The 24179-nt window shown below is 45.3% G+C and overlaps 1 protein-coding gene across 17 annotated transcripts in view; it reads right to left on the minus strand.

Moving 5' to 3' along the window:
• TRERF1 (transcriptional regulating factor 1) overlaps nt 1–24179 on the minus strand; it is a 136963-nt gene that overhangs the window by 48479 nt on the left and 64305 nt on the right. For 5 of the 17 annotated variants that reach the window (XM_065589496.1, XM_065589503.1, XM_065589506.1 and 2 more), the window contains one exon: nt 1293–1348. The exons of the other annotated variants lie outside the window; for them this stretch is intronic. The gene's annotated coding sequence lies outside the window, so the exon portion shown is untranslated. The remainder of the gene's footprint in view (nt 1–1292; nt 1349–24179) is intronic. 17 annotated transcript variants of the gene reach the window in all.

Raw genomic sequence — 24179 nt, forward strand, 5'->3', positions numbered from 1 at the left:
CGTCCTAATGCAATGGCCCTGAGGTCTAGCATCTTATACTCTTCCTTTTCTCCAATTTGGACCACACCCGCTGGCATAGGTGACACTGTGAACTTGTCTTTTGGGGGGGAGGGAGGTTGGTCAATTTGAACTGACTCTAGTACCCACTTGTCCAAGATAGAAGTTGCTCACACATGGCAAATTTCTGAAGTCTCCACCCATCAGTGGACTCCTCCTGATGGTCAAAATGACAGACTGGACTTCTACATAGAGTGCTTCCACAGACGTGCACAGGCTGAAATTGTGAACAAACAGCATCACTTGCCCCATAACTTCAGCCGTACAGTACGCAACGCCATCCACAGCCTCAGAAACAACTCTGACATTATAATCAGAGGGTCTGACAAAGGCAGTGCTGTAGTCATAATGAACAGGTCGGATTACAAACAGGAGGCTACCAGGCAACTCTCCAACACTACATTCTACAGGCTACTATCCTCCAATCTCACTGAGGAGTACCAAAAGAAACTACACCATCTGCTCAAGAAACTCCCTGCTACAGCACAGGAACAAATCTACACAGACACACCCCTAGAGCCCCAATCAGGGGTATACTATCTGCTACCCAAGATCCATAAACCTGGAAACACTGGACGCCCCATCATCTCAGGCATTGGCACTCTTACAGCAGGATTATCTGGCTATTTGGACTCTCTCCTCAGACCCTACGCTACCAGCACTCCCAGCTATCTTCGAGACACCACCGACTTCCTGAGGAAACTACAATGCATTGGTGTTCTTCCTGAAAACACCATCCTGGCCACCATGGATGTAGAAGCTCTTTACACCAATATTCCACATGAGGATGGACTACAAGCTGTCAGGAACAGTATCCCTGATGAGGCCATGGCAAGCCTGGTAGCTGAGCTTTAACACTTTGTCCTCACCCGTAACCATTTCAGATTTGAGGACAACTTATACCTTCAAGTCAGCGGCACTGCTATGGGTACCCGCATGGCCCCACAGTATGCCAACATTTTTATGGCTGACTTAGAACAACACTTCCTCAGCTCTCGTCCCCTAGTACCCCTCCTCTGCATGTGCTACATTGATGACATCTTCATCATATGGACCCATGGGAAGGAGGCTCTTGAATAATTCCACCTGGATTTCAACAATTTCCTCCCCACCATCAACCTCAGCCTGGACCAGTCCACACAAGAGATCCACTTCCTGGACACTACAGTGCAAATAAGTGATGGTCACAAACACCACCCTACACCGGAAACCTACTGACCGCTATATTTACTTACCTGCCTCCAGCTTCCATCCAGGACACGTCACACGATCCATTGTCTACAGCCAAGCCCTAAGATACAACCAAATTTGCTTCAATTCCTCAGACAGAGACAAACACCTACAAGATCTTTATCAAGCATTCTTAAAACTACAATACCCACCTGGAGAAGTGAGGAAACAGACTGACAGAGCGAGACAGGTACCCAGAAGTCACCTACTACAGGACAGGCCCAACAAGGAAAATAACAGAACACAACTGGCCATCACATACAGCCCCCAGCTAAAATCTCTCCAGCACAACATCAACGATCTACAACCTATCCTGGAAAACAATCCCTCACTCTCACAGACCTTGGGAGGCAGGCCAGTCCTCGCTTACAGACAGCCCCCCAACCTGAAGCAAATACTCACCAGCAACTACACACCACACCACAGAAACACTAAGCCAGGAACCAATCCCTGTAACAAACCTCGTTGCCTACTCTGCCCCCATATCTACTCTAGCGACACTATCAGAAGACCCAACCACATCAACAGGGACTCATTCACCTGCACATCTGCCAATGTGATATATGCCATCATGTGCCAGCAATGCCCCTCTGCCATATACATTGGCCAAACCGGACAGTCTCTACATAAAAGAATAAATGGACACAAATCTGACATCAGGAATGGTAACATACAAAAGCCAGTGGGAGAACACATCAATCTCCCTAGATATTCTAGAACAGATTTAGAAGTAGCCATACTTGAGGAAAAAAAAGCCCAAAACCAGACTTCAAAGAGAAACTGCAGAACTGAAATTCATTTGCAAATTTAACACCATTAATTTGGGCTTGAATAGGAACTGGGAATGGCTGGCTCACTACAAAAGCAACTTTCCCTCTCCTGGTGTTGACACCTCCTCATCAATTATTGGGAGTGGACTACATCCACCCTGATTGAATTGGCCCTGTCAACACTGGTTCTCCACTTGTAAGGTACCTCCCTTCTCTTCATGTGTCAGTATAATAATGCCTGCATCTGTAATTTTCACTCCAGGCATCTAAAGAAGTGGGTTTTTACCCATGAAAGCTTATGCCCAAATAAATCTGTTAAAGTGCCACCGGACTCCTTGTTGTTTTTGTGGATACAGACCAATACGGTTACCCCCTGATACTTGACATCCTTAGATAAGAGATCTTGTTGGACATGGGCCATTATAATTTAGGTAGAGGGAGGAACTTCCACAAGTGTTCCACTGAATGTCCCCACAGAGGGGAAGGAGCTTTGAGAAGCATTTTTTTCCATTTCCTTTGTCGGTAAAGGCTCCACCGGCATGTAGCCCGCCTGTCTGCCCACACTAGAAGTAGAGCCACTTCCTTACTTTACCACTGAGGTTAAGGAGGGTGATGGTCCCTGTATGAGCTACTACTGCTCCATGGCTAAAGGGACCAACTGAGATTAACAGTTCATCCCATGAGGCTGAAAGGTTCCAGACCTATTATGGGATCTGTTTGCACTACCTCTTGGAATGGGCTGGAAGATGAGGTGTAGGATGGTCCTCCGTGGCCTAATTCCCTAGTTCAGCAAGGACCTGGTCCTCACACTGGCTGAGAGGGTTAGGTCCTATGTTTGAAGGGTGACAGGGGGACCTTGCCTGCCCCCATGTTGCCTTTTGGTGTGGTTGCAGGTTCCTCTCTGCAGTTGGGACAGACCAGTCCTAGTGTCCTTGGTCAGGAAAGGGTAAAACTTGAGGAGCATTTGCAGCTATTTTTTCCTCTCCTTATCTGCAATGGGCCAATAGAGAAGTGGAAAACAAGTATATTCCAGCAGTAATCTGACACCTAGGACAGGGTCCAAGGCAAACCTGACTCAAGCCCCCAGACAAAAGACAGACCTGCTTTTTCTTATCTTTTTGGTAGTGCTATCTTGAAAGGTTCTGCAAGAGGAGACTCCTGGTCTGCTATCTGCTCAAGAGTGGAGGCAGAGAAGTCTGGGGTTCTCCAGAGGGGTGGCTCTGACCTCAGGCTGTCTATCAATCTTTGCTCTGCCTCCAATCTGTGAGGGGGGAGAGGTTTGCCCCTCAGTACAGAACGTTGGGAATGGAGGAGAGGTGAGAAAACCCTCTGTCATCCCACAAACTGAATACTTAAAAGGATGTAGATTCAAGTCAAACCAACAGTAATCCTCAATGATTACTACACCATCTGAACAAAAACGCTCATGTCAATAAACAAATCTGAAAATGGGATTATTGGACTTGATTAAATCAGTGCATGCATATTATGCATTCTGAGGTTTACCACTTTGCCAAAGAGATCTTCAGAAAATGCAGTGGATTAATTGTTCTGAAAATGCAAAATGTTATGACATCTCACTATCTTGTGCAGAAATGATAAAAATAACTGATTCATTCATCACAGGAGACAGGAACCGAACGCACATTCAGCTCTTTGCAGAGTATTTAATATGAACAAAGCAGATGTCAAAAATTAGAAAACCAGACCAAAGTGTTCCAACAAAACTGCTTTTTGTGACTAAATGTACACAGCATTTGGCCAATCTGTTCCCAAAACGAACAAAAGCACTAAGGTCCTGATCCTGTAAAGTGCAACCACAGAAGTCAGTGAGAACCGAGGGTGCTCAGCAGACACTGCAAGTAACAGTATAGTAACAAATGTAATCAACTCAATTCACTGAGCAGTCCTAAATTGCTATTTGTTTAGGAGACATCCCTGAAGCAAGGGTGCTGACACAATTTGTGTAATGGGGGTGCTGAGAGCCATTGAACCAAAACTGTAAACCCTACATATGATGGAAACCACTTCAAGCCAGGGGGTGCAGCAGCTCCCCCAGGACCCTTAGTTCCAGCACCTATGACTGAAACCCAATACAGCACAGCACACCATCATTCTGAGCACCTCCTTCTTCCTAAAGGGATGTTGTTACCTTGGGCTGTACAGTAACTCCTCACTTAAAGTCGTCCTGGTTAACGTTGTTTCGTTGTTACACTGCTGATCAATTAGGGAACATGCTCGTTTAAAGTTGTGCAATGCTCCCTTCTAATGTCATTTGGCAGCCGCCTGCTTTGTCCACTGCTTGCAGGAAGAGCAGCCCGTTGCAGCTAGCTGGTGGGGGCTTGGAACCAGGGTGGACCGGCAGCCCCCCTATCAGCTCCCCGCTCCCCCAAGTTCCCTGTTCTGCAGCCGCCCAGCAGGCTATCAATTGCCGGCAGTTCAGCTGTCCCTCCCCCCACTGCCATGTGCTGCTCCTGCCCTCTGCCTTGGAGCTGCTCCCAGAGACTCCTGCTTGCTGTGGTGGGGTGGGGGGGGACACTAATGTCAGGGTGTTCCCCTCCCCCCTGCTCCTGCACCCCACTTACCCCTTCTCCATATAGAGCAGGGAGGGGACTCGGATGGAGGAAGAGAGACACAGAGAGCCTGGGGCAGCAGGCTGATCCACTTAAAAAGACAATGCACTTAAGAGCGGGTCAGCTTACTTAAAGAGGCAGTGTGCATCTCTCTCTCTCTCTCCCCCACACACAAACTGTGTGTCTGTCTCTGTCTGCTATGCTGTCTCCCCTCCCTCCTGTTCGTGCTGCCTTGATGAGAGTCTATATTAACAATGTGTTAACCCTTGAAGGCTCAGCCAAGTGCTAGTTCATCATTTAGCAGCAAGGCATTCCCTGGGAAATATCCCACCCTCTTCCACCCTCTGACTTCACCACCTCAACCAAGCTTCACAATCATCATAGCTGTGAACAGTATTAAATTGTTTGTTTAAAACGTATACTATGTGTATATCTATAAAATATATAGTTTTTTGTCTGGTGAAAAAAATTTCCCTGGAACCTAACCTCCCCCTCCCCCCCATTTACATTAATTCTTATGGGGAAACTGAATTCACTTAACATCGTTTCGCTTAAAGTCGCATTTTTCAGGAACATAACTATAATTTAAGCGAGGAGTTACTGTAGAATCTTCATCTTCAAAAGAGAGACACGCTTGCACTGCATATAGGACATTCCATTACAGCATAAAACCACAAGGGGCACTGGGGGTAGGGTTGTAGTTTTTTCCTTGCCTGGTCAAAAAAATAATCTATTCTAAATAATATCTGCTTGCCTGCATTTCAACATTTTATCATATAATTGCTAGGGTTCCCCCGATTATGTTTTTACTCCTATTTTTAGATGGATCTTGCTCTCGTTTACGGTTTGCATAGTTCTAAAAACTGCTCATATGTGGTTCATGGCACTTTTTATAGCGAAAGCAACGCAAAGGAGCACTTGATAATATCAGCAACAGACAGAACTGGGAGCCCTAACGAACATGAAAGAGAGGTCTGGAGCACTGCACAGTCACTTGTGAGTAGCTATGGACTATTCCAAGGTAAATGTAATTGGGAGGAAAAGGAATATTCCCTGCTTTAAAAAAAAAAAATGTTAAGTTATTTATTAAAAAATAAGCAGTGTTTTAGTTATAGTAAAGAAATAAAACTGTTCTGTGGTTCACCTGTATTTGAATTAGAAACCACTTTATTTACAGCTCTCACATCACAGTTCTGCAGATGTGTACATTGCTCTTGATGCAATTCCCAACTCAAATAAATAAAAGGTAATCCTCGAACAATTTATGACATTCCATAATCAGACAGGAAACAAGACATTTGTATTGTTTATTTCTGAATGTATTTAATGTTACACTTGTGTGCCTCAGTAACTTAGAAAATGATGGCCCCATCACAAGTACTTCCTTTGCACTAAATGTATCTGAAATGGCTCATTTATAAATACAAAAATGCTTATCTCATGATCTAGACACGTACATAAATTAAAAATACAATCATACAAAAGATAAAGCCAGCAGCTTTTCCACACCCTCAAAACCAGAAAATGACTAATCAGAGAGTGAAAAACAAACAAAACTCAGATACCCCACCTTTTCCACAAGTGCTAAGTTGACATCAGAGTGAAAAACCGTTCCCAAAATGAGGGCCTCCCAAAGAAAATAGTCAGTTGGCAACTTTTAAAATGAAGGGACCCCAGGTTGAGCACCTCCACTGACTGCAGCTGCAACAGCATAAGGAGGGAATCACTCAAGCAGGCAGGTCCCAGGCAGCTACGTCTTTTATCAATCAAAACTAACATCCTAAAATCCACTCTGAAACCAACAGGACGTCAGTGTAGGTCATGGAGCACTGGTGTTACATCTCCTGAGACAGGCCTCTTAACAAGAGCATAACATTCGCCATCAACTTTAATTTTGGGGTTGATTTAAGTTGTAGCCTTACATATCGCGCATTGCAGCTGTCCAGTCCTAAGGTAACATCGGCATGGATTACAGTAGCAAGGTCTTCATAAGGAAATAAAATAAAAAATCTGACAATTTCCTCACAAGACCATCATGAAACAATAACATTCCTCACTCACTGCTGTTACATGATCGCTTAATAGCAGTTGGGGATGCAAAGACACTCACAAACTATGTATGCAGGTAGCAAATGGTAGATACATATTTTCAATAAAAGGGCCCAAGTATAATCCTTGCCATGTCTTCTGATTGCTCCCCCCCTAACCTACCTACATCACCCTGGCCTTATCCAGATTGAAGTTCAGCTAGCTGCCTCTCATCCATGTCCAAATTGGTAAGGCACTACTCACAATTAAATATTTTTGAGAAACACTGAAAGACAATTTTTCATTCATTCTCTTAAAAAAAACAAAAACTAATTGTATGCGTCTACTTTTTAAGCAGCTTAGTTTTTTAGATGCTTCTGAGATAAAACTGTGTCACAAGAGCTTCCTTCTTTGCAAATTCACGCAGTTGTGTCAAACACACACACCACACCATACCCCCAATAATCTGCAACTTTACAGTTTGTTGCTCAAGGAATGTTTGAGATAAGAACATCATAAATGTTCCTATAGCAACAGAATGTTATGAAGCAGTATTTGTAAAAAGCCACAGAGAATGCATATCTTTACCACTAAATGCTGGAGAAGAGAGGGTCATGGAGAACATTTCTGTTTATACGCAACTATATCATACATTAGCTAGCACCTAGCTGAAAAGTGTAATCGGGATTTATGTTACTTTCTAGAACTCATTTAACAATGAATACTTGTGCCTTTATATTGCACCTTACACATTCATTATGCTTAGAAGTTGATCTTGTATTTCTGTGAAAAATCCATACTCCTGAGAGCTGTAGCAATACTGATCTAACATCCAGTGCAGATGCCGCTAGGTCAACCAACAGAAGAATTGCTTCTGTCAACCAAGCTACCATCACTTGCCGAGGTAGAGTTCCTACAGTGATGAGAAAAACCCCTTCTGACACGGAGTCTGTGTCTACAGTATGCCATTATGGCAGCACAGCTACAGCTCTGTATCTATGCCACTAGAGTCCCTGTAGTGTAGACATGGCCTAACCTCTATCAGGAGGTTTTCACGCTACCGTCCTCAGTGGGCCTGTATGGGAACCCAGGCCCTCCCTCAATTCTGGGTTCCAGCCCAGGGATCCTGTAATCAAGTAGCTACTGTCCGTTTCCTCTGACCCCTAGCTTCATACCTGAAATGCTTCTTACCTTGGCCTCTCTCTAGGCCTTCTTCACAGCTCCTACCTCAGCTCACTCCTATGCAGACTCTTTACCCCGCCCTGGGCTCTGCAGAGTTCTTTGCTGCTCTTGTACAGAATGATGCCTCTCCCAGAGCTTTCATCCTAGAGACCTGGCTCCTGTTTGCCTCTTCCCAGGCGGTGCGTGTGTCAGTGTCTCTCTCTATGCCTTTCCCCCACCTTCCCTTTCTTCCAGTGCCTTGGGCCTCCTTACCTTAAATAAATCAACCAGTGCATCCACCAGGTCAGATAACAGAAATACCTGACATCCCCCCACATACAACCAGGTGGGCTAACAGCTTCCAGTCTCCCACTAACCCTTCTCTGTGAGGTATGCACACCGTGGATTAAGCTAATTAAGACATGGATTACGATTATTTGGAACAAGGCACTTTTATTCTGCAATAAACATGTCTACCCTGGGAGTTAATTAGGAATAGCTATTCCATTTTAAATTCAAACCCTATTTTAATTTAAAATAACTTCCTTGTGTGGACAAATCCATAGAAGTAAGAACTGCATGGCTGTACATTTGCTGTAAAAAGCAAGAGTTCCTTCTACAATACAAAAAACAGTTTATACCAAAGAAAAAAAATTAATATACTTTCCCTCCCGCCCCCCAGAGTAAGCTATTTTTTAACCAGGGGATCACATTGAACCACTCCGTTTATCATTCCTCTTTGAGAATGTCTCACAGACAATAGTAAGGACCATTTGTCTTTCCCTACAACATTTCTGTACCTACAAGTCCCTGACGTCCACAGAACTGTTTCTTGTTGCAGTCTGAGAAAATCACCCACCACGTGGGTAACCACCGCGCAACCTTCAAGGGACAGTGGTGGTAAATTCAATTAAACTTTCCTGATGCCCACTCTGATAAAAACTGGTTTTGGACTAGATAATCTGTTAGGCTTTATGGTTACATTAAACTAAAATAAAGTGTTGTCAGTGGAAAAGTGTGGTAAATTTGTGCAAGTTACAGGAAAGCCAGCTCCAATGAAGCAAATGTAATTTTACAGATCTCTCTCAAGACCATACAAGAGCCACCAAATTCTACAAAGGAAAACTCAGCGACCCAATATCTTCTCACACCAATTTTCTTCTTTTGTTTGGTTTTCACTAGGGAAGGGTCTGAGCTAATTCTCCAGGATCTTTGAGATATTCTGGGGCTCTTTTCTAATGCATATTTGAAAAATAAAAATAAAAATTGGCAATGACTGAAGCCACAACAAAATGCTGAATGTATTAGAGATAATATCATGAGCTAAAATTGTGTAGCAAGTTGTCCATAGTCACCCTATAACATACATAACAATGTACTAGGTGCTTGACATTTTTCACCAGAGCTACGAGATAAATAATTTTTGTAAGCATTTCAGCAATCCCCAAAACTTTTGTATTATCTCTGAATTATCAAATATAGTACCCCACTTCTGCAGAGAGACAGTATATGTATATACACACTCTTACACACACACACACACACACACACACACGGATGTGACTGGAGCCTGATTTTAAAAAATGTATGTTGTGATAAATGAAAGAGGGTCAGGGAAGCTCCCTTTTATGAACATCCAGCCAGCCAGCAGCTATAAAATCCCTCTTAGTAGCTGTTCTCTAATTGCTCTACCTGTAAAGGGTTAAAAAGTCTCCCTGCTACCCTGGCTAAAAAAGCCAATGGGAAGGCTAAAACTTTAAAATTGAGAAAAAAACCTCCCCTTTTGTCTGTCTGTCTGTCTGTTCTCTAGGGAGAGGCGGACAGGGCAGAGCTATGCTCTAAGAACCTTGGGCCAGGTCTGAAAAAAATCATCAGTATCATACCTAGAACTACTCATTTAAAACCCCAGATATGTAAGTAGATCAGGAAATGTCTAGGAAAACACAATTAGGTTATCTTTTATTTCTTTATGGCTTGTGGATTCCTCTGTGCTAACCCCAGATGCTTTTGTTTTGCTTGTAACCTTTAAGCTGGACCTTAAGAAAGCTATTCTTGGTTCTTAATCCTTGTTGTTTTTTTAAATCTAGCAATAGCCTGAGTTCCCAGATGTATTTTCTCTTTTTTTTTTTAAATTAATAATAAAATTTATCTTTTTTAAGAACAGAATTGGATTTTTGTGTCCTACAAGGTTTGTGCATGTTGTTTAATTAGCTGGTGGCAACAGCTGATTTCCTTTGTTTTTATTTCTCAGCTCTTCCCCAGAGGGGAGGGGGGTGAAAGAGCTTGAGAGTACCCCATAGGAAGGAATTCCCAAGTACGCCTTCCTGGGCTCTCAAAGGGGTTCTGCACTTGGGTGGTGGTGGCAGCATCTACCAATCCAAGATCAGAGAAAAGCTGTAACCTTGGGAATTTAATACAATCCTGGAGTGGCCGGTATTAATTTTTACAATCCTCCTGGGCCCCCACCTTCTGCACTTGGAGTGCCAGAGTGGGGAATTAGCTTTAACATTTCTAACATGTAAAAAGCAGGCTCCATCCACATCTACGCAAATCTTACCCCATCATCTTTGACCACTCCCCACCTCCGCAATGGTGGTGGGGACTCAAGGGAAGAAGCAAGAGAGAATGAACTCCTACTCTATCCCATCTACTTGCCCAAGTCAAAGACACTCAGCATTGTAGGATCAGACCCAAAATTCCTTAATTATATTGCATGTACAGGGTGACTGGTATTAATACAGTTTCCGCATATATTACTAGCAAGTATCTAATGACTTTATGTATTTAAAAAATGTTTACAGAAAACTAAGAAAAATAAGTGAAAAGTATATTTAAAATCAAATGCACAGTACTCCCTTTCCTAGCCAACTATTGTTATTCCTTTTGCAGCCATTTGATTATGAGACTTTATTCAGTTTTGCTCAAAGTCAGATGAAAAAACGTTACTGAAATGAGTGCATTGTCTCTGAGTCAGATGTGAAGGAAAAGGTCTGGCTGACAAAAATAACTTTTAAATAAGGTGTTAGTGAATTCATATTGCAAAGAACATAAAAGGCGGCAGGAAGCAGGGGAGGGAAGCATCTCTCTCATATTGTATTTAAATGACAAGTAAAAGTAACTCTTGGTGTTCTTTCAGCATCTCATTGATGGGGCCCATTGCATAATCTTGCATTATTGTATGTAGATTAAAAATCTATTTAATATTTTTTTCTGAATTCACAAGATTCAAATTAATAGAAATTAATGTAAATTGTGCCCATTAAATCAAAAGTGGCAGATACAAAATATAGTAAGTATTCCTCTAAGCATGTTTGCTTGATCTGCTCTGTGAATTGGACATACCTAACTTTAACAACTTTCTCTAGCACTACAAACTGTGTAAACTCAGTGAAGAGAAACTCTTCAGATCTCCGCATATCAAGTGTGACAAGCAAATTTATCACAAATACAAATCCCCCCCCCCCCGCCACACACACACACACACACACACACACACCCCACACACAGAGCAAAGCAGCAGGAACACAATGCAGGCAAATATGCCTGTCTATCCAAAGTCCAAGGTCATTTTAACAGGTGTCATAGCTAGGAGTCGAAAGAAAACACAATGAAAGGAGCAGAGAGGCACAAGTGGGGATGGAAATGAGAGGGAGGAAAAAGGCAGCAGTACAGGTTTCTAAGACAGCCAACGATTTAAAAAAATAGAGAAAGGAATTTATATTTTATATAAGGGAGAAGAGAAACAAACCCTCTGCCATTTCTGGAGATTCCCAGCAATTCAGTGAGAATTTTTTTTATTTCAAACAAGTACAACCCTACACATACATCTTTCAGGCAATCTGTTTTGTGCAGTTTTATGAGTGTAACAGGAAAACTGCTTTAAATATTCATACAGTAAAAGGAAAAACAAATCTTCTTGTCTGTTACAGGTGAAATGGTTTTTTAGGACCAGAGGGAAGATATTCCCTGTGGACAACATCCAGTAAACATTGGCACCTTCCTGATTAATTTGCATGTGCAGTTTGCAAAATGGTTTGTATCAAATGAGTATATAGAGAAGAATGGCCACACTGGGTCAGACCAATGGGTTATCTATCCCAGCTGCCAATACCAGGTGCTTCAGAGGGAATGAACAAAACAGGCAATCATCGAGTGATCCATCCTGTTGTCCACTCCGAGCTTCTGGCAATCAGAGGCTAGAGACACCCAGAGCATGGGGTTGCATCCCTTGGCCCATTCTGGTTAATTGCCATTGATGGACCTATCCTCCATGAACTTATCTAATTCTTTTTTTAACCCTGTTATATTTTTGGCCTTCACAACATCCCCTGGCAAAGGTTCCACAGGTTGACGCGCATTGTGTGAAGAAATACTTCCTTATATTTGTTTTATATGACAATATTAAGAAATAAAAGATAAAAAGATTATAAAGGTAAATTGTATTTGGATCTATAGTCAAGTCATCTATTTTTTAGGTGGACAGATGAAAGCCACTCCCCTGACATAAAAATGGGATAACACTCACTTAACCTTTTCAAGTCTAAAGTGTAGTGCTGTAATACAAATAATAAATAAAGAAATAAATAAACAAACAAACTCCAGGTTCCTCAAATATTGTAAAATAAATGGCAAAGAGGTAGGAGAATTTCTCTGCTGAGAGCACTTGAATGTCTTGAAAAACAATTAAAATGGTGTCCAGTTTTTCTGGGGATAGAGACAGAGGCCATTATTATTCATAGTAAGAGAGAGGCATATGTCTAGAAATTATATACCCCTGGAATGCTATGAAAACAGAATAGTTGCTGCTCTAGAAATGGGTCTGGTCTGCCCACTATCTCCAGAGTTCCCTGGCATAAAACAAACATACTTACCAGTTCTGAAAATCTGTTTAGCATTCTCCTTTTTTTCCAACTCTTCCCAGTTATCTTGGCAGGTCCCCTGAGAATACCCCCTACTTGGACTATAACGGGGGAGAAATAATGAAATGTTGCTTCTGATATTATAGGGATATGATTTCAAGCCAGCCGGTCTTCAAAATCTTAACTTACCAGTTACCTGAACAGGGGATCCCTTTGCTGCCTGTCCTACGTGGAAGGGCCACATACTCTGCTCACTGCCATAAGGGCAGTCGAATTATGGATCAAGATACCAAGTCTTGGTCCATGTCATAGAGATTGAAGGTGCTTATATCAGTTTAGCTTATTATAGGAATAAGCGATACCAGCATAAGAACTTATACACCAATATAACTGGATCCATATTAGGGGGTTGTACTACTTTAAGTATATAGGTTTCTAGACAGATAAAATTTTAACAGTACAAAAAAACCTGTGTGGGTCAGGCCTAAGAGGAGTTGAGATGTTCTTTCGAGTTAGCCACAATGTTTGGTGTATTAGCAAGCTTGACCGCCGGTTCCAGAGGTTGAGAGAAGAATATTTTTGACTTTCTCCACAAGTTTCTCCAAAGAGAATGAGTGTGACATTCTAATAAGATGCTGTAGTGGGGCAGCTGCCCCACTCCTGGAGAACAGGTGTGAAAAGCAGCCCAGCTAGGTTGATTGGGGAAGCAGCCACAGGTGTGGCCAGCTCAATCAGGGCCCAGTGGTCCTTATAAGAGGGCTGGGGGACAGAAGCAGGAGAAGTCTCACTCTAGCCCTGGAGTGGGAGGGCTAGCTACCTAGGAGCAGGGTACCTGAAGTAGAGCAGTGCTGGGGAAGGGCAAGAGGAGCTGGGGGGCTCCAGCCTGGTAAACCCCCAGGCTGCAGGCCTTGGTGAAGGCCTACAAAGGTACTGGGGCAACAGAGGTGCAGCCTGGGAATAGGCAGAGGCAGCTGGTCCTAACCTCTTGTCAATGATGAGTTGCCCCAGTGAACGGGAGCTAGATGATGACTGGCAATAGCCACTGAGGCAAGCTGGGTGTAGAGGGATGGGGATTCCCCTGGGAGGGGAGACCCAGTGTGTGTGGGTACTGCTGGGGCAGAACCCCGAGGTAAAGGGCACCGAGGTCCAGGAGGGACTTGGGGCCAATGGCAGGCGAGACACTGGCCTTTAGAGGGCACTCCATACGCTGGAAAAGAGCTAATTCCCAGAAGACGAGCAGGAGGCGCCACGCTGGTGAGTCTCGACTTCGCTACAGATGTCTAAGCATAGACAGATGGCCTAGCCTTGGGTGAAGAAAAAACAATGGGAGTCATTTTAGCCAAAGCAGGTGGTTTGCTTATCTAATGTGAGGAGGGAAAAGGTGAAGGACCTGCTTGTATTCTATGAAAGCCATGACTATTCTTCAGGCAGGCCAGCTATAAAGGAAGGAGAATTACTTTTGAAAAGAATACTTTGAAAGATGGAAGCAAGATCCTCAAGGACTTCTGTGCATCCAAAGCAAATTCAGAACTATGGGAGGTGGAAGGGCTAGTGTATAAGGTGCCTACAATTGAAAAGTCAAGCAAGGGTATCTTGAAAGCAGGAGAGAAATGAAGACTCAAAGGACATGGTTTAAATGGTTCTCAAGTGGATAAACATTTCCTGCCTGTCTTCCTGGGCTTCTCAACCTTCTGAATCCATACTACAGTAATTTTTTCTTCTCTCTTTCATATTTGTTTAGGCTCGTAAACAAAAGAATGGATGAAGAAAAAACAATGGATCCGACTTTCAAAAATCATTTGACAAAATCCCCGAAAAAGGCTATTAAGGAAACCGAGTTGCCTTGAGGCAAGAGGTAAAATATTGACATGGATTAGAAACTGGCTAAGATACAGAACATAGAGTAAGAACAAATCATCAGTTTTCAACATGCAAAGGTTAAGAGTGTGAATATATTCCTAAGTGATCTGGAAAAGGGAAAAACAGTGAGGTGGCTGAATTTGCAGATTATACACAATTATTTAAAGTTAGTCAAAATTAGCGGAAAGTGGGAGGAATTTCTAAGACCCCTCATAAAGTTAAGCCAATCAGCAGCATAATGGCAGATGAAATTAAACAAGTTACAAGTAATATATATTGAAACTGAAAGGAATAATCTGAACTACTCCTATGTATTGCTGAGTTCTAAACTCAATGTAACAACTCAGTAAGAAGGCCTGGGCATCAGTGTAAACTACTAAATGAAAACTGCTGTTAAAAGTGCAATGGTATTGCTTAAGGAGGAAAATATAGTGCATAAAATGTTAGGCTGTATGAGGAATGAGATTAAAAATAATACTGAAAATATTATAATAGAATTACATAAAATCATTGGTATGCCCTCAATTTGAATATTGTGTTCAGTTCTGGTCACTATCTCAAAAGGAATACAGCAGAAGTAGAAGAGGGTTCAAAGTGTTGTTGCAGCTGTGTTGGTCCCATAATATGACAGAGACAAGGTAGGTGAGGTAATATCTTTTATAGGACCAACTTCTGCTGGTGGAAGGTACAAGCTTTCAAGCTACACAGAACAATTCTTCATGTCAAAAGGCATTCAGAGGCAGATAGTTATTAGAGACATGAAATGACTTTCATACGGAGAGAGACTGAAAAGTTTGGGATTGTTAGTTTATAGACACGACAAAAGGCACGGTAGAGGTATTTAAAATAAAGAATGGTTTAGACAATCAGGTGCTCCTATTTATCCACTTTCCTGATCAAAAACAAGGGAATATTCAATTACGTTGAATGGTAAAAAATTTTAAACTGATAAAAAAAAAAAAAAAGTATTTCCTATGAACTCAATAGTACTGCCTGCCACAAGCTATCACTGAGCTTAGTAAGATACAGAAAAGGATTAGTCATATATGTAGCTAATGAAAATATCCACAGTTTCATTAGATAGGTGTGGGTACACACACATTTTTTATATTATATATAAACCTCATACGTAGCAGGTCATAAGGCAAACATTAACTGACTAGGTTTGGAACTTCCCCTATGGGCAACTTCACTCCATAACTGCCCACCATAAGGTTAATTGCACTTTAAAGCCTCTGTTACAACAAACTACCAGCGACAGGATACTCGTGCTTTGCTGGTCTGTTTTGGTATGACAATTCCCATGTTCTACATCAGAAAACTGCAGAACCGTGCTTCTACAGCTTGCTCCATAGCAATGCAACAAAAACCTGAGATGGTATAATCCCCTTTATTTGTGGGGCTTAGCGCTATGGATCCTAGTAGCAGCAGTGGTGGATCTACAAGCCAATACTCTGCCTTGCCCCAGCCACACCTAACTCCAGGTGTGTCATTTCAGAAAAATTCAGAGGGCAGCGGGGCGGGGGGGGGGGGTAGTAAAGGACAATGGTGCATATAGACCTATGAAAACTCAGGAGTGGGAGGCAAACCAAGGTCAGGGGGCAGGGTCAACCCACAGCAAATGATGCCCCTGCCTAACTCCTCCATCCAAAGTCTTCCCATACAAGGAACCAGAGAGATTCCACTGTTGCTAGCTAACAAGAGTTATCATTTGCCCCTGAAAGTTATTTCATTCTGTCTGCAGACTTGGCACTTACACTGGATCCTCTTCAGCGGAGATATTTGCAATGTTTAGGGTTAGTAACATTTACTTTTAAATGGAAACTTAAATTCTGTTGACACTGATGGGCCATGAGGGAAACACCAGTGTAGTGCACTGTCACAAACTGGCTCAATGACACTGGTTATAGCGGTGTTGTGTAACTAACATTTTCACCCTCAGACGAAAGGGGCTTTACAAGAGCTAAGTATTATTAATTATTATTAGTAGTATTACAGGGTATCCTCTACAAACTTATTCCTGAGGATAAGAACTGTGTACTAAAGCAGAGCAGGAGAGATTCACAACTAGAAACTAACTTGCACTTATGCCAGAACTAGGGTAAAATGGCAGCCCTGCAGCTCTTGATTTACATGAGTCAACTCTCCTGCAATACAAACACTACCGATGCAGTCCCCATTGTTTTCCTATTTATACGGACTATTTAATCTGCAGATAGCCCAAGTTAATTAAAAAAAATGGTTACTCACCTTTTGTAACTGTTGTACTTCGAGATGTGTTGCTCACAACCATTCCATTCTAGGTGTGTGCGTGCCCACATGCACAGTCGGAGACCTTTGCCTTAGCAGTATCTGTAGGGTGGGCTACAGCGCCCCCTTGAGTGCTGCGCTCATGCATCAGTATATTAGGCGTCACAAACCCTATGCCCTCTCAGTTCCTTCTTGCCGGTAACTCCGACAGAGGGGCAGGAGGGTGGGTAATGGAATGGACATGAACCCCACATCTCAAAGAGTAACAGTTACAAAAGGTGTAACCGTTTTTTCTTCTTAGAGTGCTTGCTCATATCAATTCCATTCTAGGTGACTCAAAAGCAGTATCCTTGGAGGCGGGCTCGGAGTTCACAGTCTGGCGGCTTGTAGTACTGCCCTACCAAAGCCAGCATCGTCCCGGGCCTGCTAGGTCAGCATGTAGCGGGACATGAACGTATGGACAGATGACCAGATGACCGCCCTGCAGATGTCATAAATAGGCTCTTGGGCCAGAAAGGCTGCCAAAGAGGCCCGCGCCCTGGTCGAGTGGTCGGTCACAATCGTCGGGGTGGCACCTTCACTTGGTCGTAGTGGCAATGAATGCAGGCAGTGATCCACAAAGAAATTCTTTGCACAGACACTCACCGGCCTTTTGTCCTGTTGGCCACTGCAACGAACAATTGCATCAACTTATGGAATGGCTTGGTCCTCACAAGTAGAAAGCTAATGCCCGCCTGACATCTAGGGAATGTAGCCTATGCTCCTCCTCTGACTTATGTGGCTCTGGGAAAAAGATAAGAAAATTTAGTATGAGCCAGACACTGGGAGACCACCTTGGGCAGGAAAGCCAGGTGTGGTCTGAGCTGGACCTCGTCCTTGTAGAAGACTGAATAGAGCAGTTCTGGGGTGAGCACTCTAATCTCCGAGACCTGGCAGGCAGAGGTCACTGCAACGAGGAATGCCACCTTCCAGGACAGAAGGAGAGAGCAGGAAGCCAAAAGCTTGACGGAGGGACCCATGAGCTGTGACAGCACAAGATTCAGGTCCCACCGGGGGACGGGGTCCCTGACATGCAGGCAGAGGCTCTCGAGGCCCTTGAGAGACCTGGCCATCATGTCCTGGGCAAAAGCCGACCTACCCAAGAGCAGCAGATGGAAGGCTAAGATGTATGAAAGGGACAGGCCTTGGAGTTTGAGATGCAGAAGGTAGTCCAGGATCAATTACATCGAGGCTCGCTCAGGCAAGCTGACCATGTCCGGATAGAGGGACCACTTGTGGCGAGACAAGAAGGTCTGCTGAAGTGATCTGCCCAGGCCTTCTTGGCCCCAGGGAGGTGAGCGGCTACGAGATGGATATTGTGCTGTAGATAGAAGTCCCAGAGCCGGAGGACTTCCTGGCAGAGGACAGACGACCTGGCTCTGCCCTGCCTGTTGATATAGAAGACAGTCGCCATATTGTCAGTCAGGACTGGCACCACCATGCCCTGCAATTGAGGCAGGAAAGCTTGGCAGGCCAGGCGAACTGCCCTGAGCTCCCTGACGTTGATATGCATCTGGACCAACGACCTTGCGTGCTGAGAGTGCCCAGATAGATGCCTCGGACCAGGGATGGGGAGCCTGAGATGATTGTCGATGATGGGGATGGAGCTGCGAAGGGGACCCCTTTTCAGCTCCGATGTGGGATCCTACCACCACGTGAGCGATAACAACACACTGTCCGGAATCCTGACCACCCGGTCCATGCTGTGCTGGTTGGAAGCCCGCCAGCCACACCTGCAGGGGCCTGAGGTGGAGCCGTGCGTGCCTGACCACATAAGTGCATACCGCCACGTGACCCACCAATCTCAGGCACGTGTGAGCAGTGGCGAGTGGGTGGACTCTCACAGACGAGATGAGGTCTACCATGGCCTGTAACCGGGTCTCGGGGAGGAAGGCCCTGGCCCGAGTTGAGTCGAGGACTGCCCTGATAAATTCTATGCGTTGCACTAGGGTTACGGTTGACTTTTTCTCATTTATTACCAACCCTAGGTCACGACAGGTGGAACAAACCAGATCGAGATGCCTTTGCCCCTGATCTCGGGACCAGACCTTTATCAACCAGTCGTCGAGGTATGGACAAATTCTGACTCCTCAACGTCTCAGGTAAGCAGCCACTGGCGCTGTACACTTTGTGAACACTCTCTGGGCCAATGAGAAACTATAGGGCATCGCCGTAAACTGGAAATGGCGATGGCCCAACATGAAACGGAGGGAACGCCGGTGCCCCAGGAATATAGAAGTATGCATCCTTTACATCGAGGGAAGCATACCAGTCTCCTGGACCCAAGGAGTGGATGATGGAGGCCAGGAAGACCATGCCTAATTTCAACTCCTTGAGAGACTTGTTGAGATAACGCAGGTCCAGGATGGGTCTAAGCCTTCCTTTTGCTTTCAGGATTAGGAAATAATGGTAGTAGACTCTTTTCCCCCCGACCTGTCCTGAAGGACTTCCTCCACTGTCCCCAGGTACAGGTGGTTTTCAACCTCTTGGACCAGCAATTGCTCATGAGAAGGATCCCCGAAGAGGGACAGGGAAAGGGGGTGGGAAGGAGGGCTGGCTACAAACTGTAGGGTATAGCCTGACAAATTCATGTCGAGCACCCAATGGTCCAAGGTGATATGGGACCAGGCCAATCAGAAAGGGTGGAGGCGGTTGAGGAAAAAGAGGGATGGATCCAGCAGACTGACTGGGACATTGTCCTCGGGTGCACCCTCAAAACAACTGCTTCTGGCCTCCCTGGTTTCTGGAAAGGTCAGGTTGGGCAGCCAAGCAGGAAGATGAAGTATACTTCTGTTTAGGCCCCTTGTCCTTCCTCCTGTAGGAACACTATCTAGGAGCTCCCCAGGACCTACAGTGCAGAGAAGACAGTGGTGGAGGGTGGAACAGCTTCCTGGCCTGCTGAGGGGTGTGAAGGCCTGAGGAGCAGAGGGTGGCACGCAAGTCTTTAAGGCCGTGCAGCCTCGCGTCTGTGAGCTCAGAGAAGAGCTCCATTCCCTCAAGCGGGAGGACCTGGATAGTGGCCTGCATCTCTTGGGACAACCCAGAAGACTGCAACCAGGAGCTGCATCTCATGGCCACCACAGATGCGACCACCCTGGCCACCAAGTCAGTAGCATCCCAGGCCATTTACAGGACTCCCCTGGCCACTGCCATGCCATCATCCACCAGCGCAGGGAACTCCTGGGCATAATCCTGCAGGAGCACCTCCTTTAATTTATTCAGCGAGTCTCACAGGTTGAAATTATACCTGACCAACAGGGCCTGGTAGTTCGACACCCTACGTTGAAGACTGGCCATCATATTTATTTGGCAGAAAGGTTTATAAGTCCCTTATTTTTGGGGGGACACTAACATGGCACTGTGTCCCCCTTTTGTTCACCGCGGACACAACCAGGTATGCCGCTGGGGGGAGCGTGTACAGATATTCAAAACCTTTCATAGGGACATAGTATTTCTTTTCTGCTTTCTTGGAAGTCAGTGGAATAGACAAGGGGTTTTGCTACAGTGACTTGGCAATGCTGAGGACCTCCGGGTGAACGAGCAATGCGACCTGGACAGGGGTGGTAGCTGAAGTAATGTTGAAGAGGTCGGCAGCATCCTCCATGACCTCTTCTATTGGTAAGTTCAGGTTCTCAGCCACCCTTTTAAAGAGGGGTTGGTGCTCCTTAATGTTGTCCAGGGGACTGCTTGCATGTGACGGCCCGGTCACCTCCTCATCCGGGGATGACGACGATGACTGCGCCGCCTGTAGAAGAGTTTGTTCCCATTCCTTGTGCGGGGAGGGGCTCCTAGGCACCGGGGACCCTTGCTCTGCCCCCGCAGTGGATTTGGCACCATGCTCTGACTGCGGTGCCAAGGCCAGTTTATCCCAGGCTGCCAGGGAGGGCTGGTGGAAGTACGGGACTGGCACCCCAGGTACACCCCACGGATTCCAGTACGGCCACTGGGAGGGCCACTGCCCTTGTTGCGAAGTAACAGTGGCAGGTGCCGCACCAGTCTCCTGCGTTGGTGGTGAATCCCCGCTTTGAGGTGAAGGGCTGAACTCTCAGTCTGACTCAGACCACTGTTCTTCCAGCGACCACAGTGGAGCTGTCAAGGCCTGAGTCTGTGTGCTGACTCTGGTCAGCAACCGGCGAGGCGAGGGTGAGTAATGACGACTGCTGGAGGAATGGTACCAGGGGGACCAGTGCCGTGACGGTGAACGGCCCCTCCTGGGCAAGGACTGATGTCTAGGAGACCACCAGAGGGAGGGCAACTGAGGCCTAGGGGACCTGTGGCTAGATGCTCGCCCATGACAGCAATACAGAGACTGATGCCTCAACTCCGGAGTCCCATGCCTAATAGGTGGAGAGCGTGTCAAGGACCTGGGTCTTCTAGCTAGAGAGCCAGGATACGGTGCCGGGGTCAGAGGTCGCAGAGATAAGAACCTGTGCCTATGGTCCAGCGACTGGGGGTGCTCCGCCATCCTCTGAGGCTGCATCACAAACAGCTTGCCCTTCGGTGCCGGGGGCATTAGCCGAGTCCGCCACCTGGTACGGTGCCTGCAGTGCCGATCGGCTCCTTTGGTCTTTGGCCACCAGGGCTGCCTTGGGCACTGATGGCTCTTGGAGAGGTGGGGACCCCTGCTGCTTCCCGGGGTGGATCCCTGGTCGGGCTTGGGGAGGGGGGTCTGACCTCCGCGGTACCTCCGTGAAGCCCCAAAGCAGGTGCAAGGCCTGACACATGTCCTTTGCCCGAAGTCCCCTTGTTCTTTGGTGCTGAGGGCTGCCTCTTCTTTTCCCGCTTCTTCAGCACCGGCAAAGGTGCCGGGTGGAGCCCGATCACGGCAGTGCGCTCCGCACCAAAGCAGAAGGACTCAGCATGGGGTCCACAGCGGAGGGCTCTGGCGTGGGGTCCACAGCAGAGCCTCCATGAGGAGGACCCTCAAGCGGATATCCCACTCCTTCTGCGTTCGAGATCAGAAGTTTCTACAAATCCAACACTTGTCTTTTCTGTGGGATTCCCCCAGGCACTTCAGACAACTATCATGGGGATCGCGGATAGGCATCGGCCTGCTGCATGTCGAGCATGACGAAGCCGGGAGAGCAGGGCAGGCCCCACTGGGGGATGAAGTCCCAGCCAGGACTCTAAGTACACTAACCTAACTCTCCTAAAGGCTAACTACTTACAAACCGTGTACAGTTAAGAGAACAAAAGGCTGTAAAGAACCGCTATTGCTCTTTTGATCTGCAAGACAAGGCACTCCAACCCACCATCATGAGCAGTAAGAAGGAACTGAGAGGGCGTAAGTTCCGTGGCGCCTAATATACTGACACATGAGTGCGGCACTCAAGGGGACACCACAGCCGACCCTACATATACCGCTAAGGCAGAACTCTCCGACAACTGTGCACGTGGGCTGGCACACACCTAGAACGGAATCGACATGAGCAAGCACTTGAAGAACAAATCAATCCCATGGAGATAAGTGCCTCTCAAACAAATTATCACATTAGTTATCCTTCTTAGAAGAAAATCCAAGAAGTTATCCATTTGTGCTTTCTTAATAGAAATCATATGTTCTTTCCCATTTCAGGGTTCGTTGCAGGATTATGGCCACTCCAGAGTATCTTTATATGAAAAGTAAAGAGCCATACAGAGCAATTATTTAATTTGATTGTTGTAATCATTAACCTATTATTATTTGTACTGCAGTAGTGCCAAGAGGCCCCCAATCAAGAATAAGCCCCTCCTCTCACTGCCAGGAACTACACCTATATAATTAAAAGACTTTTAGCTCTTCGGAGCAGGAACTATCTAATTCAGTGGTTCTCAACCTGCAGTCCAATCAGCACACAGTTGCAGCCCATGTGACATCCTGAGGGCTATACAGGTAGTATATATATATTGTGTGGATGAGGCCTCACATAACACACAGAGAGCTGCACAGGTGGCCCACAATGGTAAATAGCTTAAATTAGATCAGTGGTTCTCAACCTAAGTAACAACCAGGTACTGTAAAAATGTCAAGAGTTGGCAGAGTTCTTTATTCTATCTTCCTTTCTCTCTTCTCCTCAATTCACCTGCACACAACAACCCTACTGATAAAATGGAAGCAAGTCTGCAAATGGCACGGGGGTATACAAACAAGGCTATAATATAGACTGGGCTGGTCTTCACTTGACTAAGATAAGAAGCTCAGAGAAAAGGATACATTTGACTCCTGCTGATTGGACAAGTATTCCAAGAGATCTCAGAGGCATCTCCGACCAGTTCTTCAGTAGCAAAAGAGGGAGAAACAAAGGAAACAAGGAGGGATAGCTCAGTGGTTTGAGCATCGGCCTGCTAAACCCAGGGTTGTGAGTGCAATCCTTGAGGGGGCCATTTAGGGATCTGGGGCAAAATCGGTACTTGGTCCTGCTAGTGAAGGCAGGGGACTGGACTCAATGACCTTTCAAGGTCCCTTCCAGTTCTATGAGATAGGTATATCTCCATATATTATATAGGAAATGCTACTTAGAGCAGCATCTAAAGAATGGTATTATAACAGGGTGACAGGACTCTTTCATTGATCCAGGCGTTAGAACCCTACACAGAGCAGCTGGAGTTCTGTTAACTCGTTGTGGCACTTGTTAATGCCACCTGGGCTAAAAGGGAGATTGAAGTAGAATAGCGGTGACCCTGAAGAGAAACTCATAACAGCTAACCTCACTGAGGAATCTTAGGCTAAGTTTTACCAACAAAGAAACTCCAAAAAGGGTGTGAGTTTGAACACTAACTCAGGGGTCTCTGTGCTCTGCTGATGATGGGGTAGGCATTCAGTCCTTTCACAGGCATCTAAGAGAATGCCAGTAAGTATTAAACATCCTACATCTAAAAAAATGTGGGTTTTTTTTTTATTTAAACAAAGACCAAATGAAGGGCAAAAACCACAAATCTATCAAATAAAGTGAACAAACCAACTCTGCTCTTTTCAAGCTACATTAAAAAAATTAGCACATTTGTGACAGCATGGTAGAAACCTCACCATTGCCAGCTAAAATTAGAATTTTCTTTTCTCTGCAACAACCTACCATCAACTGTAGAAGTTGTTGTGGTTTGGACTTCAAATGAGCCATAAGTTTCAAACTGGGGTCTCTTTTAAGAAAGAAAATGACAGCGTTAGGTAAGTGGGGGAAAAAAGTGACAAAGATGTTACAAAATCTAAGGCCTGGTCTACATTACACAGTTAGGTCGACGCAAGGCAGTTTATGTTGAACTAGCTGTGGATGCGTCTTCATTTAAATTTGCATCCCACTGTCTTAACACTATCTCCAAGAGCAGCACTATGTCACAGTCGATGTAGTTAGGTTCGGTGCAGTGTAGACGCTGCA

Source organism: Chrysemys picta, chromosome 3, assembly GCF_011386835.1.
Source record: "Chrysemys picta bellii isolate R12L10 chromosome 3, ASM1138683v2, whole genome shotgun sequence".
Lineage (NCBI taxonomy): Eukaryota > Metazoa > Chordata > Testudines > Emydidae > Chrysemys > Chrysemys picta.